The sequence below is a fragment of the Bolinopsis microptera genome, chromosome 6 (genome assembly GCF_026151205.1).
Source record: "Bolinopsis microptera isolate Bmic1 chromosome 6, MBARI_Bmic_1.0, whole genome shotgun sequence".
NCBI classification, from domain to species: domain Eukaryota; kingdom Metazoa; phylum Ctenophora; class Tentaculata; order Lobata; family Bolinopsidae; genus Bolinopsis; species Bolinopsis microptera.
The window spans coordinates 7,334,718-7,355,328 of record NC_087077.1 but is presented as its reverse complement, the minus strand read 5'-3'; positions in this window follow the sequence as shown (position 1 = coordinate 7,355,328).

Here is a 20,611-nt window from a genome sequence, read left to right as displayed (position 1 = left end):
GTGAAATGTCCATTAAATCTTGCATGGTCGATAGCATAGGACCTTTAAGGAACAGGGATTTGAGCCTGGGACTAGTGAATTATTGGGGATGCCTTCACGAATTGAGGATAGCAGGGAACCTGAGGCCAAGCGTTTCGTTAGGATACTTACTGATTTGATAGCTATACCAAGACAAGGGAAGAATACAGCCAGGTGATGTAACATCAGGACACCTGAGCATGGATATCATGAGTGTGATAGTTGCGGTAATGGGAAGGCAAATAAGGCATGGACCGCCCTATATCAAGTGTCTCCTTCAACCTGATCCACAAGGAGAAGAGTTATGAGGGATGATTTTCTCAACAAAATTGTATTTTCTCTATTTTCTGTTTCTTTTTGTAAAATATTTGAGGTATCTCACGGTATCGACAATAAAACAAAATTTTAATAAAACAAAATTTTATTTTATACCCACAATCGATTCATATTTAGTTCAAATATTTAAAGTCAAAATAACCATTTCACAGAGTGGTTTTACTATAATAAAATAATTTGTGATATGTGCTGTACAAGTGATAAATTAATTCAATGAAACAAGAAATTTCAATGAAACAAGAAATTTAATTTTAGCACATTTTACAGAATAAAAGATGTAAAACAATTCATAAAATATAATGCCCATTTGGTGTATGACTTTTTGTCCTTGACTGCTTGTTTGGTTTTGGAAGGACAGGTTACTAACGGGGCAAGGAATGCGCGTGCCTGGGAGCTTTTGCACACACCAAAACGCTAGTTCAGTTAAGTTTTTAGAGACAAGGCTCAAATTAGGACTATAAGAAAAATTGTTAGCAGACATTAGGGGTTCTGTTTAAAGTTTTTACTATCTAGGTTGCAGTCTTGTTGTGACAAAAAGTCTACACTAAAACATGTTTGATTTTATATTGTGTAGTTCAAGGATTAAAAATGCACCTTCAAGGTGGATATTGGAGAGCAGGCGAAAGATTATGGCTTAAATTTATCAATGGTTATAATAAGCTATAAATATTTTAAACTATACAATGCTAATTAAAAATTTCTTTATACTTCATTCTCAAATTAAAATTTAAAAATTCAAAAATATACATTCATTTTATTAAAACTTTCTCACACATACTTTACTCACAGGACAAGACTTGGAAAACAGTAGCCTAGGGTAATTTAATTTAGATGTGTGTGACCAGCCAGTTATAATGTTTGGAAAATAATATTTGTGCAGTCAAAGTCTTTTACGGTCCAATCAAGCAGGGCCTGGTTATGTTGATTAGCTAGTAGCGCACGTTTTAGCTTTCCTCGCAAGCACATTACACTAGTAGTAAAATCAGTCATTCTGAACTTTGGGTTTAAATGTTAAAAATTTTGGTTGATCTAGTGTTGTGATTGTCAGGTGGGTCTGCCTGACAGATTAGAAGGCAGGGTTTCCTTGATGAACATGTGTAACCCTCATGTAAGGATATTGGAGCACGGAATTTCATTATCTTGTAGAGCTCCAGGTAACTGTGGTATGTATATAGATTTTGTACAGCTAGAATATTATTATGCTTGAATATCGGTTTGGTGTGCTGTTTTATGAAGAATTTTTGGTCTAGTTTCTGGTGTCCTATAGGCCTAGTACGTGCACAAGTCTTAAACTTATCAAGGTACGCCAGTCTATCACCAAATAGTACTCTGAGACAGTACTTCTGAGCAGTAAATAATGAGCTTATACGTTGCTTCGCTGCCCCACCCCATACAGATATTAATTAATAAATTAATTTACACTAGAAATGTACAAAAATACACAATTTTTACTTTGCAACACTGGTTCAGCTCACGGCTGATCAAAAAAGTTTAGTTTACATGAAAAGATAACTTACTGAATTGTTTAATACTAAATATATATTATGCAAAAATTAGACCATAAACACTTTGAAAAGGAGCATACAAAACCCATTTTTAATAGACTAAAAATTCTAACGGCTCAAAACTTGTACAAATATCACTGCATTTTAGAATTCTCTAAGATTATCAAGTACCACTGCCCCTACTCCCTTTATGAGGCCATCAACATTTCAAACCGTGCAACGAGTCTAACTGTTATTCTTCTAAATAAATCAAATACCTTTTTGTTTAATGCAGCCAAGCTTTGGAACACAGTTCATAAAAAAATTTTAACTTCAAGCAATTGCCTAGAAACTTCCATTAACTTGATAAAATTGAGAACCAAAGCACTATTAGTACAATCACAGGCAGCTGACTTAAAAGATACCTGGACTCCATCCAATTTTAAATTGCAGTAATTAAATTGCACATGCAGCAGCACACACCTAATATCACTATCATGATTGAACTATAAGCTGATAAGCTTTCAGATCCATTTTTAACCACTTGATGTAATGTTTTTAATAATTAAATATTTTATTTTACAAATTTATATCAGATCGAACCTATATTTGATAATCGAACCTATATTCGATAATCAAACCTGTATTCGATAGTTAAATTTATGCGATAAATTGATATTGATATTATTATTGTTGAATGAAGTTAACTCCTGAGATAAATTTTATTAATTTTTTAACAAAGGGACTTGGAGTATAAACGACCAAGTTCGCATAAATGCCTACCCAACCAAGAATTTAGGAGGCAAGGGTGGGTGCGTAAACTTTACGGTCTGCACTCTCCGATCCTGTATCACCCTGGATTCTTTTTGACGTATTTTTGTATTAGGTATATACCTTCTATCCATTCTCTTGCTACTCCAAGTCCCCTAAGATATCTGGTAAAAAGGTCCTGCTAGTTATATATAAAATATATTTATGTTTGCTTTAATTGATACTAAATAAAATTGTTGTTTTCTTAAATTGTTGTTTTCTTAAATCTGACGTGGTTCAATGAATTAGCCATGAAAATGTTCAAATTGTGTAAGAGGGTAAAGGACACAATTGCTAGTTGTGTAACACAATTGCTAATTGTGTAACAAAATTTATTTTAACATTGTAAATTGCAGCTATGTAAGAAGTTTCTGTAATGTCTCGTCCATAACAATTAAGGTGTGCCGAAACGTTGACAATTATTCGTTTAAAACATGGCAGGGAATTAGGAAAGTGTCCGACTTTGTGGATAAAGGTTAGGGCATTTGCTGCTATTATTCCTTGTGTTGTGAGAATCATTTACTCATTGAAATACGATTTTGCGTGGCTGGGCAGTATGGCGTCTCTATAATACCTGTAGTTGATTAAACTGCTATGATGCCCTTTTTGTTTGCTAAAGCTGGCCATAAAAAATATTTACAAAATTGGTATGCCTGGATAATAAAACTTCGTTTGCGCACCCTAGTTTACCTCACATTCGTGATTCACCTCAAGTTCAAACAATTGAACTGTGCTCGCGCTCTCAATAGCTACAAAAATTGTTTTCTATCTGAAATTAACACCATTTATTTGTAATTATTTTATTTGTTGTATTCTTATACATGGTAAAAATAATCGATGAGGAAGAGAAAGAACTTATGATTTATCATTAATTTCATATTTATCAAAAATATCGCTAATTGTGTTTTATAAAATCTTACTCATGGGCCGCGCTCAGCCTGTCATTCCGCCTAATCTATATTCTATGTTGTTTATCAACATTAAAGCGTGCGGGGTCCTTAGGTAAATAAAATCGAACTTATGACTTTCTTTGTTATTGAAACATTTACAGATAATCATCATCAAATGTTGACCGATGTTACTTGTATCAAGTGGTGACCCCCATTAACCATTGTTAATGATTTGGCCCGGCGCGCGCTACTTCGTAGCACTTGCCACATTTCGACAAGAAAGCGGCGCGCGCTACTTCGAAGAAATTTAGACGAGTAACATCCGTCAATGACCCTTATAGACGAGGCTCTTACGGGCAAAAAGACGTGTTTTCTGCAACGAGTTTAGAGACCTAACCGCTAATTGGACACAATAGTATGATGTCTAAGGATCGATAATATGTTAAGAAGTATAAATTTGGCCTTATTAGTCACGTGCTATACCAATGCGCGTTTTAAACTTTGACAGTCTATTACTCTAAGGCAAATAGAGTAATTATATTCATATTTTGTCAGCAATAAGATCACATTATTTTCTATTTAGTGTGAAAATATGAGCTAGAACGGACATAATCTCGCTGAGTTATAGCTGTTTGAAATTTATGATGAACGCGCGGGTGCCAATTGATAACAACTAAATGCTTTTGCGCGTAGTGCGCGTCGAAAATTTGGCAAAAACGCTTGCGGAGTGACAATATTCAAACTTCGATAAAGTATATGAAGTGGGTACTTCTCGGAAAGGAAAAATTTAGGCAAACACGATGTGACTATTTTTGGGTTGATTTAATACAACTGCAAAAAATTATTCAAACTTCAAGCAAAAAAGTCAAAATTTTTACCACTTTTTTGGATTTTTACCTCAGAACAAATAGAGGGATTTGTTTTATTTTTATACAATCTTGTGCGGCTGTCTTTTAGCTATCTTTATGCAAGTTTTGCCGACATGCCAACAAAATTAACTTGCTCAAAATATCAAAAAACATGGTTTTTTGGCCTATTTTTGGCCCAAAAATCGGTTTTTTGCGATTTTACCCCAGAACAATCAGTCCAATCATCTTGAAACCACTCTTAATCGATTCTACGGTCAAAAATACGTCTAGTAAGGTGTATTTGGGGTCCCTAACGTATCGAGCAGACAATGCCCGTAAGAGCCTCTACTATTACTGTCGCTTCAATACCCCTGTAGATTTTCTACGATACAGGGGGAGCCGCGCACTCGTGCGCGGCGGGTCATACAACGTATGACAAGTAATATTCAGTAATATTCAGTAATATTCAGTAATATTCAGTAATATTCAGTAATATTCAGTAATATTCAGTAATATTCAGTAATATTCAGTAATATTCAGTAATATTCAGTAATATTCAGTAATATTCAGTAATATTCAGTAATATTCAGTAATATTCAGTAATATTCAGTAATATTCAGTAATATTCAGTAATATTCAGTAATATTCAGTAATATTCAGTAATATTCAGTAATATTCAGTAATATTCAGTAATATTCAGTAATATTCAGTAATATTCAGTAATATTCAGTAATATTCAGTATTATCACACTTTCGAGCCAAATTTGGCAGGAAAGCAGAATTGATATTACATGCCCTGATGGGGAGCACTGGCTCTTACCCTGGGGCATGAAATATCAATAAGTTGCTCAGAGAGTGCTCCATAGAAACGAGGAGCCCGCTCTCAGCAACTGATCTACTACTGTAAGGTACTGATTTAAATAATGATTTAAATCAATAACCTGAAGTAGTCTACGACCTTAAATGCAATGGTCGGAGAGAATTTGTTAATGTTGGCAAAATGTATTCTTATACTAAAACTTAAAATATTTCCTTGCGTTTCAGATGCGTCAAGCGAAATAAAAACTTTCCTTGTAAAACTTCCTCCCAATGTTGACTTTCTATTGTACTTCTTAGCCTAATAAGGCAGAGAACAGAATTGATATTACATGCCCCGATGGGGAGCACTGGCTCTCACCCTGGGTCATGAAATATCAATAAGGTGCTCAGAGAGTGCTCCATAGAAACGAGGAGCCCGCTCTCAGCAACTGATCTACTACTGTAAGGTACTGATTTAAATAATGATTTAAATCAATAACCTGAAGTAGTCTACGACCTTAAATGCAATGGTCGGAGAGAATTTGTTAATGTTGGCAAAATGTATTCTTATACTAAAACTTAAAATATTTCCTTGCGTTTCAGATGCGTCAAGCGAAATAAAAACTTTCCTTGTCTTGTAAAACTTCCTCCCAATGTTGACTTTCTATTGTACTTCTTAGCCTAATAAGGCAGAGAACAGAATTGATATTACATGCCCCGATGGGGAGCACTGGCTCTCACCCTGGGTCATGAAATATCAATAAGTTGCTCAGAGAGAGTCCGATATTCCCATAGGAACAAGGAACTCACTCTCAACAACTGTTCTACTACTGTGAGGTACTGATTTAAATTAAGATTTAAATCAATAACCTGAAGTAGTCTATGACCGTAAATGCAATGATCAGATAATCTTTCCAGAATCAGGAAAAATATATTTATACCTTGTTTTAAAAACATTTCCTTGCGTTTGAGATGTGTTAAGCAAAATACAATTTTTTGTTGTAAAACTTTTTCAAGCTGTTGTTTTTTTACTGCACTTCATAGTTCAAAACCTAATTAGGCTTCGGATGATGAAACAAAGTAAAAACTTCCTGGTTTGTATGAGTTCCAAGCGACTTAAGGTTACTGAAAACGAGATCAAAGTTTACAAGCAGACTTGAAAGTTGCACAAAGTTTTGGTAATTGTCAGCGATACAATCAATCAGGCTCATTAATTTCCTTAATCGCTTACTTGAAATAAAAAAGGAAGTGTCAGAACAAACTACAGTCACCCTCACAAAAAATAGCAAACACTAGACGATGTTTGATTAATTCGAACGAAGAAAACACACAAAACAAAGCCAGATTTCAGCCATTTCAGACCTCAATTTTAACCCCCTCTGATCCCTTCTTTGAGCCATATTCCATATAGAAATTGTGCAGAAATTATACTTGGCTTTTCCAAACCGGTTACGCCTAGATCAGCTTGCGAAATTCGTAGCTGATCTATAAACAGACTGATAAAGAGACTTATATGTAGATTCTGTACAGTAAAGAGCGGAAATTCTATCCCAGGACTAGTTTTAACTGAATTTTAGTTAGTGCAAATAAGTGCAATAAAAACATCCTATAAAATATATTATTTATATAAATATACCAAGGGACGAATGACGTGACTTAATCAGCTAATCTGGTTATAAATTAGTCTGGGCACTGGCGCAAACAGGTCAGATGATTAATGTGCTGCCATTCATTAGACCAATTCAATATTGGTAACAGTACGGGTGAACTACCTGGCCATGACCAGGGTGGTTATAGGCTGATGGAGTACTGCGTTCTAAAATGTTGAAGAGATACATTTGAATATTACAAATGTTCTGATAATTTCCAGTTCAGATAATTTCTAGCTCGAAGCAGATAATGGCAAATAATGGCAAGTAAAGATGAATACTGACTAAGAACTAAGCAGTTAATACTTGATAAAATTCTAAGTCAACGATTACAAGTTGCATTGATTAAATCATTCTGAAATAACAGACAATCAAGAATCAAGACGGACGATAATATTGTTGATGTAAATTAGGGAGTGTAGTGTATAATGTGGACTGATAAATAGACACTAATTATGACCCCACAGCTCTATTCAAATACAAGAACTAGGAAATTCTTTCACCTCATCGTAGATACAGATTATACGATAAGAACTGTGATGTATAATCAACACTTAAACGGATGTTCTATACATAATACTGCATCTATAGTTTTAATGACTCTAAAAATATCTAATAGAAATAAAGTATTAGAATCACCTCACATCAATTGATTTGCAGGATGAAATTACGTATCAAACGCGCTCGCCGCGGAATATTCTAGACTCATAAGTACAAGACCCATAGGCGGAAAACACATTAATATTGCATGCACTAGGTAGCAGTACAAAGCAAATTCAGCGCGGCACACAGCATTCACTGTGTCATAAATGTGAAACGCGAGATTCTAATTTCACGTATTGTATCTTCAATATCTGAAATACTAACTTATCGAGAGCTATATATAGCTTGGACATTATAAACATAAATAAGTTCGACATGTCTAGTTTTGCTTTGGTGAGATTTATAACTAACGTTTGATCAAATTCTGCTTTCCAGGCCAAGTTTGGCTCCAAATAATGGCAAATAATGGCAAGTAAAGATGTATACTGACTAAGAACTAAGCAGAATACTTGATAAAATTTTAAGTCAACGATCACAAGTTGCATTGATTAAATCATTCTGAAATAACAGACAATCAAGAATCAAGACGGACGATAATATTGTTGGTGTAAATTAGGGTGTGCAGTGTATAATGTGGACTGATAAATAGACAATCATGGCGCCACAGCTTTATTCAAATTTAACAACCAGGAAATTCTTTCACCTTATCGCAGATACAGATTATACGATAAGGACTGTGATGTATAATCAACACTTAAACGGATGTTCTATACATTATACTGCATCTACAGTTTTAATGACTCTAAAAGTATCTAATAGAAATAAAGTATTAGAATCACCTCACATCAATTGATTTGCAGGATGAAATTACGTATCAAATGCGCTCGCCGCGGAATATTCTAGACTCATAAGTACAAGACCCATAGGCGGAAAACACATTAATATTGCATGCACTAGGTAGCAGTACAAAGCAAATTCAGCGCGGCATACAGCATTCACTGTGTCATAAACATGTGAGCACGTGAGATCCTAATTGTACGTATTGTATCTTCGATATCTGAAATACTAACTCATCGAGAACTATACATATACATATACATACATAATAACTAACGTTTGATCAAATTCTGCTTTCCCGGCCAAATTTGGCTCCAAAGAAAGTGTGATAAAACATTAATCACATGCCTTCTCATGCGATATCAACATTTTCAAAACTCGGCAAGCCTCGTGATTGAAAATGTCGATATAACCCTCGGCAAGCCTCGGGAAATATCGAAACTTTCGCTAACTCGGCAAGCCTCGTGGGCGAAAGTTTTGATATCGCATGAGAAGGCATGTGATAAATGTATAATATTCAGTAATATTCAGTAATATTCAGTAATATTCAGTAATATTCAGTAATATTCAGTAATATTCAGTAATATTCAGTAATATTCAGTAATATTCAGTAATATTCAGTAATATTCAGTAATATTCAGTAATATTCAGTAATATTCAGTAATATTCAGTAATATTCAGTAATATTCAGTAATATTCAGTAATATTCAGTAATATTCAGTAATATTCAGTAATATTCAGTAATATTCAGTAATATTCAGTAATATTCAGTAATATTCAGTAATATTCAGTAATATTCAGTAATATTCAGTAATATTCAGTAATATTCAGTAATATTCAGTAATATTCAGTAATATTCAGTAATATTCAGTAATATTCAGTAATATTCAGTAATATTCAGTAATATTCAGTAATATTCAGTAATATTCAGTATTATCACACTTTCGAGCCAAATTTGGCAGGAAAGCAGAATTGATATTACATGCCCCGATGGGGAGCACTGGCTCTCACCCGGGGGCATGAAATATCAATCACTTGCTCAGAGAGAGTCCGATATTCCCATAGGAACAAGGAGCCCACTCTCAACAACTGTTCTACTACTGTGAGGTACTGATTTAAATAAAGATTTAAATCAACAACCTGAAGTAGTCTGTGACCGTAAATGCAATGACCAGATAAACTTTCCAGATTTAGGAAAAATATATATTTATACCTTGTTTTAAAAACATTTCCTTGCGTTTGAGATGTGTTAAGCAAAATACAATTTTTTGTTGTAAAACTTTTTCAAGCTGTTGCTTTTTTACTGCACTTCATAGTTCAAAACCTAATTAGGCTTCGGATGATGAAACAAAGTAAAAACTCCCTGGTCTGTACGAGTTTCAAGCGACTTAAGGTTACTGAAAACGAGATCAAAGTTTACAAGCAGACTTGAAAGTTGCACAAAGTTTTGGTACTTGTCAGCGATACAATCAATCAGGCTCATTAATTTCCTTAATCGCTTACTTGAAATTAAAAAGGAAGTATCATAACAAACTACAGTCACCCTCAAAAGTAGTAAACACAGAAACGATGTTTGATCTATTCGAAGGAAAAAAACACACAAAACAATAATCTTGGTGTCAAGTAGTTATATTTGAAAGAAAATTATTGTCAAGAATTGATAAAGGGCTGGTCAGCAAATCATAACGTAATAAATTGTGATACATTACGATATGGGATCATTCGCATATTAATTTAGCCACATTTCAGCCATTTCAGACCTCACTTTTAACCCCCTCTGATCCCTTCTGTGAGCCATATTCCATATAGAAATTGTGCAGAAATTATACTAGGCTTTTCCAAACCGGCTTCCCCTAGAATGGCTTGCGGAATTCGTGGCTGATATATAAAGAGACTTATAAATTCTGTACAATAAAGAGCGAAAATTCTATCCCTGCACCAGTTTTAACTGAAGTTTAGTTAGTGCAATAAAAACATTCTATAAAATTTATTATGTATATAAAGATATCAAGGGACGAATGGCGTAACTTAATCCGCTATAATCCGGTTATAAATTGGTCTGGTCGCTGGGGCAAATTTAGGTCCGATGATTGATATGCTGCCATTCTTTAGACCAATTCAATATTGCTAACAGTACGGGTGAACTGCCTGGCAATGACCAGGGTGGTTATAAAAGGCTGGTGAAGTGCGTTCTAAAATGGTATTACCAGGCCGATTATCGGGCTATTAAGTCAAGAGTTACTTTCATAAACAATACTAAAGAGTACGGATGTCTGATATTAAAACAATCTAGAGTTGTATTGAAGAGATACATTATATTACGGCTGTTCTGATAATTTCTAGTGAAGCAAATAATGGCAAGATGAATATAAGCAGACTATTATAATACTCGATAAAATTCAATAAAAGTCAATGATTACAAGTTCCAGTGATAAATCATTCTGAAATAACAGACAATCAAGACGGGCGATAATATTGTTGATATATGAATTAGGGCGTGTAGTACAAGTACAACATGAACAGTTGAAAATTTGGACTTATGAATAGACAATCATGGCGCCACAGCCCAATTCAAATATAACAACCAGGAAATACTATCACCTTATCGCAGATTAGTATTACATGATAAGGACTAGGATGTAATCAACACTAAAACAGATGTTCTATACATTATACATCTTCAGTTTTAATGACTCAAAATATATCTAATAGAAATAAAGTATAAGAATCACCTCACATCGATTGATATGCAGGAAATAATTTATGATTAAAATACGCGCTCGTGGTGGAATATTCTAGAATGCAATAAGTACAAGACCCATAGGCGTGAATATATTGATATTCGATGCACTTATACGTATCAATAAAAAGCAAATTGGGCGCGGCATACAGCATTCACTGTGTCATAAATGTGGGAACGTGAGATCCTAATTTTACGTATTGTATCTTCGATATCTGAAATACTAACTTATCGAGAGCTATATATAGCTTGGACATTATGAACATAAATAAGTTCAACATGTCTAGTTTTGCTTTGGTGAGATTTATAACTAACGTTTGATCAAATTCTGCTTTCCCGGCCAAATTTGGCTCCAAAGAAAGTGTGATAAAACATTAATCACATGCCTTCTCATGCGATATCAACATTTTCAAAACTCGGCAAGCCTCGTGATTGAAAATGTCGATATAACCCTCGGCAAGCCTCGGGAAATATTGAAACTTTCGCTAACTCGGCAAGCCTCGTGGGCGAAAGTTTTGATATCGCATGAGAAGGCATGTGATAAATGTATAATATTCAGTAATATTCAGTAATATTCAGTAAAATTCAGTAATATTCAGTAATATTCAGTAATATTCAGTAATATTCAGTAATATTCAGTAATATTCAGTAATATTCAGTAATATAAGTGAAATTAGTTGTCGTGCGATGCTTGAACCATCAACTATGAACCAGGATCGGACGCGCGCCGAGTTGGACTCGCCGACGGTAAATATTTTCAATTTTACGAGCTCGGCGAGGCACAGTAGCGCATTTTGCCGATCTAGCGCCGTTGCGAGAAGCATAATTGACTGCGCGGCGCGGCACAGTAACGCATTGCGCTACAATTTTTCATTGGATATGATCCTGGAAACAAATGCTTGTAGAGTGTAGACTGTCATGTAGAGGGGATCATGGGTGGTCAAATTAAATTTATATTTGTCGTTAAGTGTACAAATTCTTCAATATTTGTACACACTAGAAGGATGGGATGGTAATACTCGGTCTGGCCGTCTGGAAGCCCATAGAATTCCAGTTTAGAAACCGAGTAAGGAGGTGCGGCTACTGATGAAAAGCCTCATTAAAGTTTATTTCGGTTAGAAACAATATCTGGGTCCCTACCCTTAAGATTATTCTCAATTTTCTTGTACTTGTTGTGTTCCACAACTGTACTTCTGTACACTTCAGTGATTGGGCTGATGACTACAGTGAAAGCGGTGTTGACTCTAGTGAAAGTGCTGGTGACGATGAGAAAGACCATAAACCAGGGTTTCCTTCGCTCGGGAGCATGTAAGATTATATCCAAAGTTTGTTCGCCAATGGGGTGTGTCTGGGTGTCAAAGATCTTCAAGGTGGGTGCTACTTGTGATAAACTCTAGAAGGATTGGATGGTAATAGGTGCGGCTACTGATGAGAAGCCTCCTTAAAGTTTATTTGGGTTAGAAACGACATCTGGGTCCGGTCCCTACCCTCGCACAAGATTATTCTCAATATTCTTGTTGTGTTCCACAACTAGTCAATGTCATCATAAATTGTTGATTGCTTAAATTGTTAAAACATCAATTAGTTTATAATTGTAAAATAAACAATGTACTAAACGGATTATGACGTGGTATACAGATGTTGATTTTGGTGGGAGGTAATCATCCCATATGTGGAATAATTGCATGGATTGATTACTTCACCTCCCCGCCAGAATCCACAATAATACACTTATTAAACATACAACACAAATTTATGTAGATGGTTACGATGCCTACCTGCCTAAGTCGATCCAGATGAAATCTGGAACGAGTTTCGTGTCAACACTTCTCGGCCTGTATCAATATTACCTTTATTTGGAAAGATCTTCGAGAAGGTCATTTATAAACGCCTCTATAATTTCTTCACATCTAAAGGTGTACTAACAGACTCACAGTTTGGATTTAGAAAAGGCCATTCTACCACCCATGCTCTACACAAATCTATAGACTCCGTTACTAAGTCTCTGGCAAGCAATAAACATGTCCTAGGGATATTCATTGACTTGAGCAAAGCCTTCGACACCCTTGATCACGATATTCTTTTATGCAAATTAAATTCCTACGGTATTAGGGGCACAGCACTTACCTTACTAAAAAGCTATTTGACTAACAGAAAGCAGTATGTTATGTATAACGATGTACCATCAGAAACAATGGACGTGAAATTTGGAGTACCACAAGGGTCAATTCTAGGGCCGTTACTCTTCCTATTGTATATGAACGACATAGTAAACTGCTTTTCAGACAGTGAGGTGAAATTTGTACTTTATGCTGATGACACTAATATCTTCATATCAGGACCATCTAGAGAAGCAACATACAAAAAAGCCAACTTAGTACTTAAACATGTCTCGATTTACATGAAATGTAATCTACTTCATATCAACATGTCCAAATGCTGCTACATACATTTTAAACCTGCCTCTGAATATGATGACACCTGTGCACGGACCAGACCATTTGCTATCCTGCTAGATGAATCTAGATCAATATTCATCAATGGTAAGGTTATTACTAAAGTCAAGGATACCAAATTCTTAGGTGTTGTTATAGATAGTAAGCTAAACTGGATTGCCCACATGCACTACATCCGTAAAAAACTGCGATCTATGACTGGTGCAATCTGCAGAATTCGGCACTCGATACCTTCTGAACTATATTTGAAAATATATAATGCTCTTTTTGAATCACATCTCAGTTATGGTATAAGTGTTTGGGGTGTTGTCCTCAAAGAACGGTCCAATGATAGTCTTTTCATCACACAGAAGCACTGTATAAGGATCCTTTTTGGCGACCTTGACTCATATTTAGATAAACAATCAACATGTGCACGTACTAGACCATACGGTATGCAAAAACTAGACCATAAACACTTTGAAAAGGAGCATACAAAACCCATTTTTAATAAATTAAAAATTCTTACAGCTCAAAACTTGTACAAATATCACTGTATTTTAGAATTCTCTAAGATTATCAAGTACCACTGCCCATACTCCCTTTATGAGGCTATCAACATTTCAAACCGTGCAACGAGTCTAATGGTTATTCTCCTAAATAAATCAAATACCTTTTTGTTTAATGCAGCCAAGCTTTGGAACGCTGTTCATAAAAAAATTTTAACTTCAAGCAATTGCTTAGAAACGTCCATTAGTTTGATAAAACTGAGAACCAAAGCACTATTAATACAAGCACAGGCAGCTGACTTAAAAGATACTTGGACTCCAAACAATTTTAAATTGCAGTAATCAAATCTAATTGCAGCGGCACACACTTACTATTACTATCATGATTGTACTATAGACAGAAAATCTTTCAAATCGATTTTGGGCGCTTTTTAAACATTTGTTGTAATGTTTTTAGATAAGTTAAATATCTAAATTTATAAAATTTTTTATCGGAATGAATTAATTGATATTTAATAATTTATTCGGTAGGTTTATCTGGTATTGATATTGATTATATTGATATTGTTATTATTGAACGAAGCTAACTCTAGACATAGTTAATACTACTTCTTTTAAGAAAGGGACTTGGAGTATAAACGACTAAGTTTGCATAAATTTCTACCCAACCAAGAACTCAGGAGGCAAAGGTGGGTGCGTAAACTTTTGGTCTGCACTCTCCGATCCTGTATCACCCTGGATTCTTCTCGACGTATCTTTGTAAAAGTTATATACCTTTTAGTCAATCTCTTGCTACTCCAAGTCCCCTAAGATATCTGATCTAAAGTTCGTGCTAGTTATATATATATGAAATATATTTTTGTCTGCTTTAATTGATACTAAATAAAATTGTTGTTTTCTTAAAAAATTGTTGTTTTCTTCTCCATTTATCTCTATCACACATGAGCAAACGCAGCTGGTCAGGTTCCATTCCAGTGTCTTCAAGTAGAACGTCCAAGAAGGTCTTATGTGGTTGTCCTCGATAACGCTGGCCATAGGATGGTTGCCAAAAAAGGAGTTGTTGAGCAGGTTGGTCCTGCAGTAGACAGTAGACATGTCCTGCAAAACGAAGTCTTCGTGTCTTTATAGTATCTGTCACCGATGGAATCTTTCCGTAAAGAACGGAGTTAGGTGTATGTGATTTCCATGAGATACCAAAGACCCTTTGTAGCATTCTAGTATAAACACCGTCTAGTGCTCTAATATCAGCCTTTTTAAGAGTCCAGGTTTCGGCGCCATACAGCAGAACAGGTTCTACTGCAGTTCGAAAAATCTTAGTCTTGATCTTCCTAGACATATTAGATTTCAAGTGTGGAAATCTAATATGTCTGAGTTGACAGGTCGCAGGATGTTGTAGGACATGTATTTGGTCTTTTCGATGTTAATAAGGAGACCATAACGGGCTGCTATGTCAGGGCTGCGGCCATTTTCGCTGGAGCTGTCAGTAATTGTTGCTAGGTCATCGGCGAAGTCCAAATCAGCAATGTAGTTACTGCCAACTTTAAACCCATCACGTGGCCCTATTGCCAGTCTATAAGTATGAAATCCAGGACGATGATAAAAATGAGAGGCGCAAGAACATCGCCCTGGAGAATTCCGAGGTTGGTAATGAATTCTAAGGTTATACCTTCAGGGGTCATGATTTTAGCCTTAGTGTTGATGTAGAGTGACATAATGGCTTTTATCAATTTTTTAGGAAAGCCGTAGGAAGCCAGGATGTCGGGAAGGTGAGATCTGAAGATGCATGGTTACGATAGTTATTCGATAATAGTGGCATAACATAAAATTCAAACAACTATCGAACAGTAATTTTCACACTGCCTTTATTTTAATCTCCCCTAAGATCTATATGTATTATACAGGCTGGGCCAAAAGTCAGTACCCATACGTTAGGGTCTTATACCTCCGCCGCCTTTTATAATTGAGAGTTTTTGCTTTTCAGATGGCATACTGTACCTACTTGTTCGAGGATTCCGACGCCAAAATTTGAAAATTCGAATATTTTAGACCACGCCCATTCAATATTAAAACACCTATATTGTTCTCTCTGAACATGTTGGACGCCTAATTATTTTTGAGACAGTAGATTATTATATTTTGCATCTGATCTGAAAAAATGATGTGAAACGGATTAGAAATGACGAAGTTATCAAGCGATTTGTGTATCTCGTTAGCAAAATTGATTGGGTGATTATGTGACACCGTGACATGACACCTTAATTGGGCAGCCTTAACGATCCCCATAAAGTTTAACGTGGTAGTTAACGGGGTCACCTTATCACGTGATTAGGTAAGCCAATCACCTGATCACACGTTATGAATTAAATAAACTTGTTATGCTTCGTATCTCGGTCATCTGAGAAGCTATAAATCTAATTTTTTCAGGACAGACGTAATTCGAATGGCCAAAAACAATTCAATAAAATTTAGCTCGATCCGACTATCCAAATTATCAAAGAAATGCGAAAATGAATCTTCATTTGAAAAAAATGAACACGAATATTTTTCGATTTGACAAATTCCTCGAACCAGTGGTGGTACTAAGTTATACCAGAAAGAATTATTTCAATTGGGCACTCAGTGACTGAGCTATAAAGGCCAACGTATGGGTACTGACTTTTGGCCCACCCTGTATAATACTAGAAAACCCGTGGTCACAGGGAGGAAGCTAATAGTATTTTTTGTTATTAAATCAAAGTTCTAAACAAGGGATAGTTAAAAAAACAACGCCCAAGTCTAATCTTTCCCTGGAATTTGCGGCTGCGATCGCATCTCGAGGATTTCATGTTTTTTTTTTTTTTTTTGTAAAACAAAATTTAAATTTTATTGCCATTACAATGAATAATGATATCATAATAAATATAAGTAGACATCCGATAATAAACTTGTTACATCCAGTACAACCCAAGATGTCAGCCGACGCGACTTACAAAAATAAAGAAAGCTAGCATGTTATGTTCATTGTTCATAGTTTTTCTAACGAGCATGCTTAGCACTTAGGCTGTACGGAAATAGCTTTAATTCTACGTCATATTAAAAACTTTACATCATTTTTGAGATACAAAAATAAATTTTAAAATAAATAACTCTTTTGCTGCTTAGGCGCGGCACCGCGCTTGATCCACATGCTATACAGTGTGTAGCAACACATCGCTGAAAACAGAAGCTGAATGAGCTATAACATATAAGCGGTGCGCCGCGCCTAAACCTAAATCCATAAACTTTAAATATTGTCAAGATATTAAACGAGTTTTGCAAAATAATATAGCATGCTGACTTCGTAGGATATTACAATTATACCAGTGCCAGTTCCAAATGTGAGTCAGCGCTTAAACCAAAAGCAGTTGGCAAAAGGAGCCAGTTGCCTGCAAGAGCTTTACTAGCACCCGATTTACCACTTTTGGAGCACAAACTCAAACCTAAAACCGGCCAAGCACAAAAATATGTTATCGCCACGATTGGGTGGATTGATTCCCAGAATATTTATCAGCACGCGGCACTAATAATATATGAAGTTCATTATCGAATTTTAGATATGCCCTGGATCGTTTAACACATATATAAAAGGTTATTAAGAAATAATTAATGTTTGGTTCGTATAAATCGATATTAATCAATTATTTGAAATAGTATTTGTGTTTGTTATTATTAACTATTGAGTTGCGTTCGATTTAAATATTAAAACACTACTACAATACATTTCACAAAACAAAACGACGGGGACACAGAAAGGAGGAGGACAACACATCACACGGACGGAAACTGCTGCTGTTGACGAGTATCTGATTATATTAATTATGGGTCTTTTGTTCATTAAAATAAGTGTGATCATACTTCTAGAGTATATTGGGCTGACACAGTTGCTGCAAGGTTAACATTGGGGTCCAAAACCGGGAGTGTGATACAACTTAATTTCGTGTTACGTAGTAAGAGATACAAAATATAAAATATAAGATATAAGTGACGGTAGGTTCACGGATATAGCGCGGCGTCATTTCATTAATCTGGCGCGGTAAATCACGCTGGGTAATGAAATGATAGTGTTTACAAAGCTACTGACTGGACAAAGGCGGAACCTGAAGAGCGTGTAACAGTGCATTGTAACTTTATAACCTACCAGGACGCGCGCCGAGTTGGACTCGTCGACGGTCCTTTGAAACAAATATTTTAAGAGTTTCACCCGCTAAGTAACAGTGGAGCGAGAGACATCAGCTGAGTCGCTAAAGATTGATCGCTTCTCGTGTGCAGTGTGTAGACTAAAGAAAATGGGAGTTTTTCCCGTTAAAGTAACTTGTGGCCACATCCCGCTAGAAGTGAGTAAACTGTGCCACTATTTCATTGTCCACGGTGGATTGATTACTAGAGCAGTTGAAGATGCACAGCCAAGACGTTCCCCAATACCAAGCGGTGGGCAGGAAATCAAGCTCCGGCTGACCTTCAGAGCAGTAGCCCCACTAGCGGACAAAATGAAAGTCTTGTTAAGACAACAATACGACTTCGAATTTGACGGTCAGCAGCAAGATTAGCCTTGCTAAAAGTCGCCTGAAAAAGGCACTTCTAAAGCTGCAACATGCTTATAATGATTCAGCATGGACTTCAAGTGATTATGACATAATGCAGCTGTCATTTGAAAACAATCCCCTTCAACAAATTTAATCCAGTGTAAAGTGTTCTCGGCCCATAGGTTCCTCCTATTAAAAAATTTTGATTTTGGTAAATGTGTGCTGACTCCACCACCTATGTATTTAACCTAATATTTAGTGTATTACAGGTAGACATTGACTTAGGTAGGTATTTTTCTCTTAAGGTAGATATTAAGAATTTGGTAAATTTCTTAATTGTATGACTATTTCCATTATTGAGACGTTTTTAGTATTTAATTTAAGAGGGTTTTTTATATAGGACTGGTTCACAGTGTGAACAGATTCCCGATTTATATATTTTTAAAGTGATATTTAATAAATGATTAAAAGAACCAATTTTAAAGTTGCCATAGTAAAGCCTTTAGGTCCAAAAATATACCCATTATGCTCACTTAAAAACAACTCTAAATCAGTAGGCTGTCACTCTATTAATGCACCACACCGCTCCCTTCACTGCGCTAAAAGTTATACAATAAATTCTACAATCCTAATTTTGTATCGTGATGGAGACCGGTGTCCATACAAAACATTTACTAGGTTGCCGTTTGGTGTGAGCAATAGCGAACAGCACGCACACTCCTTTGCCCCGTCAACCTATATCTAATCTATTTAAAGAGTGACAACCATACTACACATTGAATTAGGATTCCTTTAAATATCAAATTGATTTATTGTTAACTTGTTTACTCTGTAATAAATGGCATAAAATTGAATTTTTGTTTAGCTGAATTTTTGTTTAACTGAGTGGGATATCAATAATGATAATGGAGGGGACATTAGCGATAATGAGAATTCTTCCTTTGGACAACTGACAGTAGAACTCGCTGACACTAAACAATATCAGCACAAGAACGAGCACGTTTATATGCACACTGCCATGGACCAGTGAAGGCGTTCACTTTTTCTTCTATCCTTTTAAGAGTAGCCATAGACAGAATTTTTCTGGCTGCATTGGACAAGGTGAGTGGACGTAAATTCTTCAGAGGACCAATATGTTTTTTAGGCTTCTGTAAGGGTGTTATAGTAGCCTCTCCAATGGAAATGGGGAAAGTATGTGTCTCGAAACAACTGTTGATGATTCCAGCATAATGTTCATGAACTGTACTATTAGAGTACTTAATTAGCTCGTTGGGTATTTCATCGGGACCATTAGCCCTCCCATTTTTCAAGCTAGAGGTGGCTGCATGTATTCCAACTCTCCACAGAGGTGTTCAATGTCCTCTCGAAGAGATCCTCTCAGTTTTCTGAACTCACTCACTTCCTCGAAGAACTTGACCGAGAAAACAACCTTGTCCGTTTTCGCTTTCGGGGTCTTGCTGTCACTATAGAGTTCGTTCTCTATTGCTCGAAGGACAGCTTTCGGTTCCATTTCCTCCAGCATATCTTCCTTGTGGCCACTCCTCATCAGATCTTCTTTGAGTTGGTGTAGATCTTCAACGCAATATTCTCTTCGATCAGAGGTTCATGAGAATACTAGCTGACATTACCCTGTCGTACACCAGAGATAATTCCTAAAATAGTGCTAGGAATTTTGACTGATCAAATTTTGCTTTTGTTACAATTACAACTATGATGATTATATGAAGATTTCAAGCCTTACGTTGTGCCCTTACCCTTACCCTTACCCTTACCCTTACCCTTACCCTTACCCTTACCCTTACCCTTACCCTTACCCTTACCCTTACCCTTACCCTTACCCTTACCCTTACCCTTACCCTTACCCTTACCCTTACCCTTACCCTTACCCTTACCCTTACCCTTACCCTTACACATACCCTTACCCTTACCCTTACCCTTACCCTTACCCTTACCCTTACCCTTACCCTTACCCTTAGCCTTACCCTTACCATTACCCTTACCCTTACCCTTACCCTTACCCTTACCCTTACCCTTACCCTTACCATTACCTTACCCTTACCCTTACCCTTACCCTTACCCTTACCCTTTTGGCTTTTACATATGGAGGGGACAAATTGAGGAGGAATAAATTATAAAATGGTCATATAGGTCGTATGCATAGCAGGATATACCA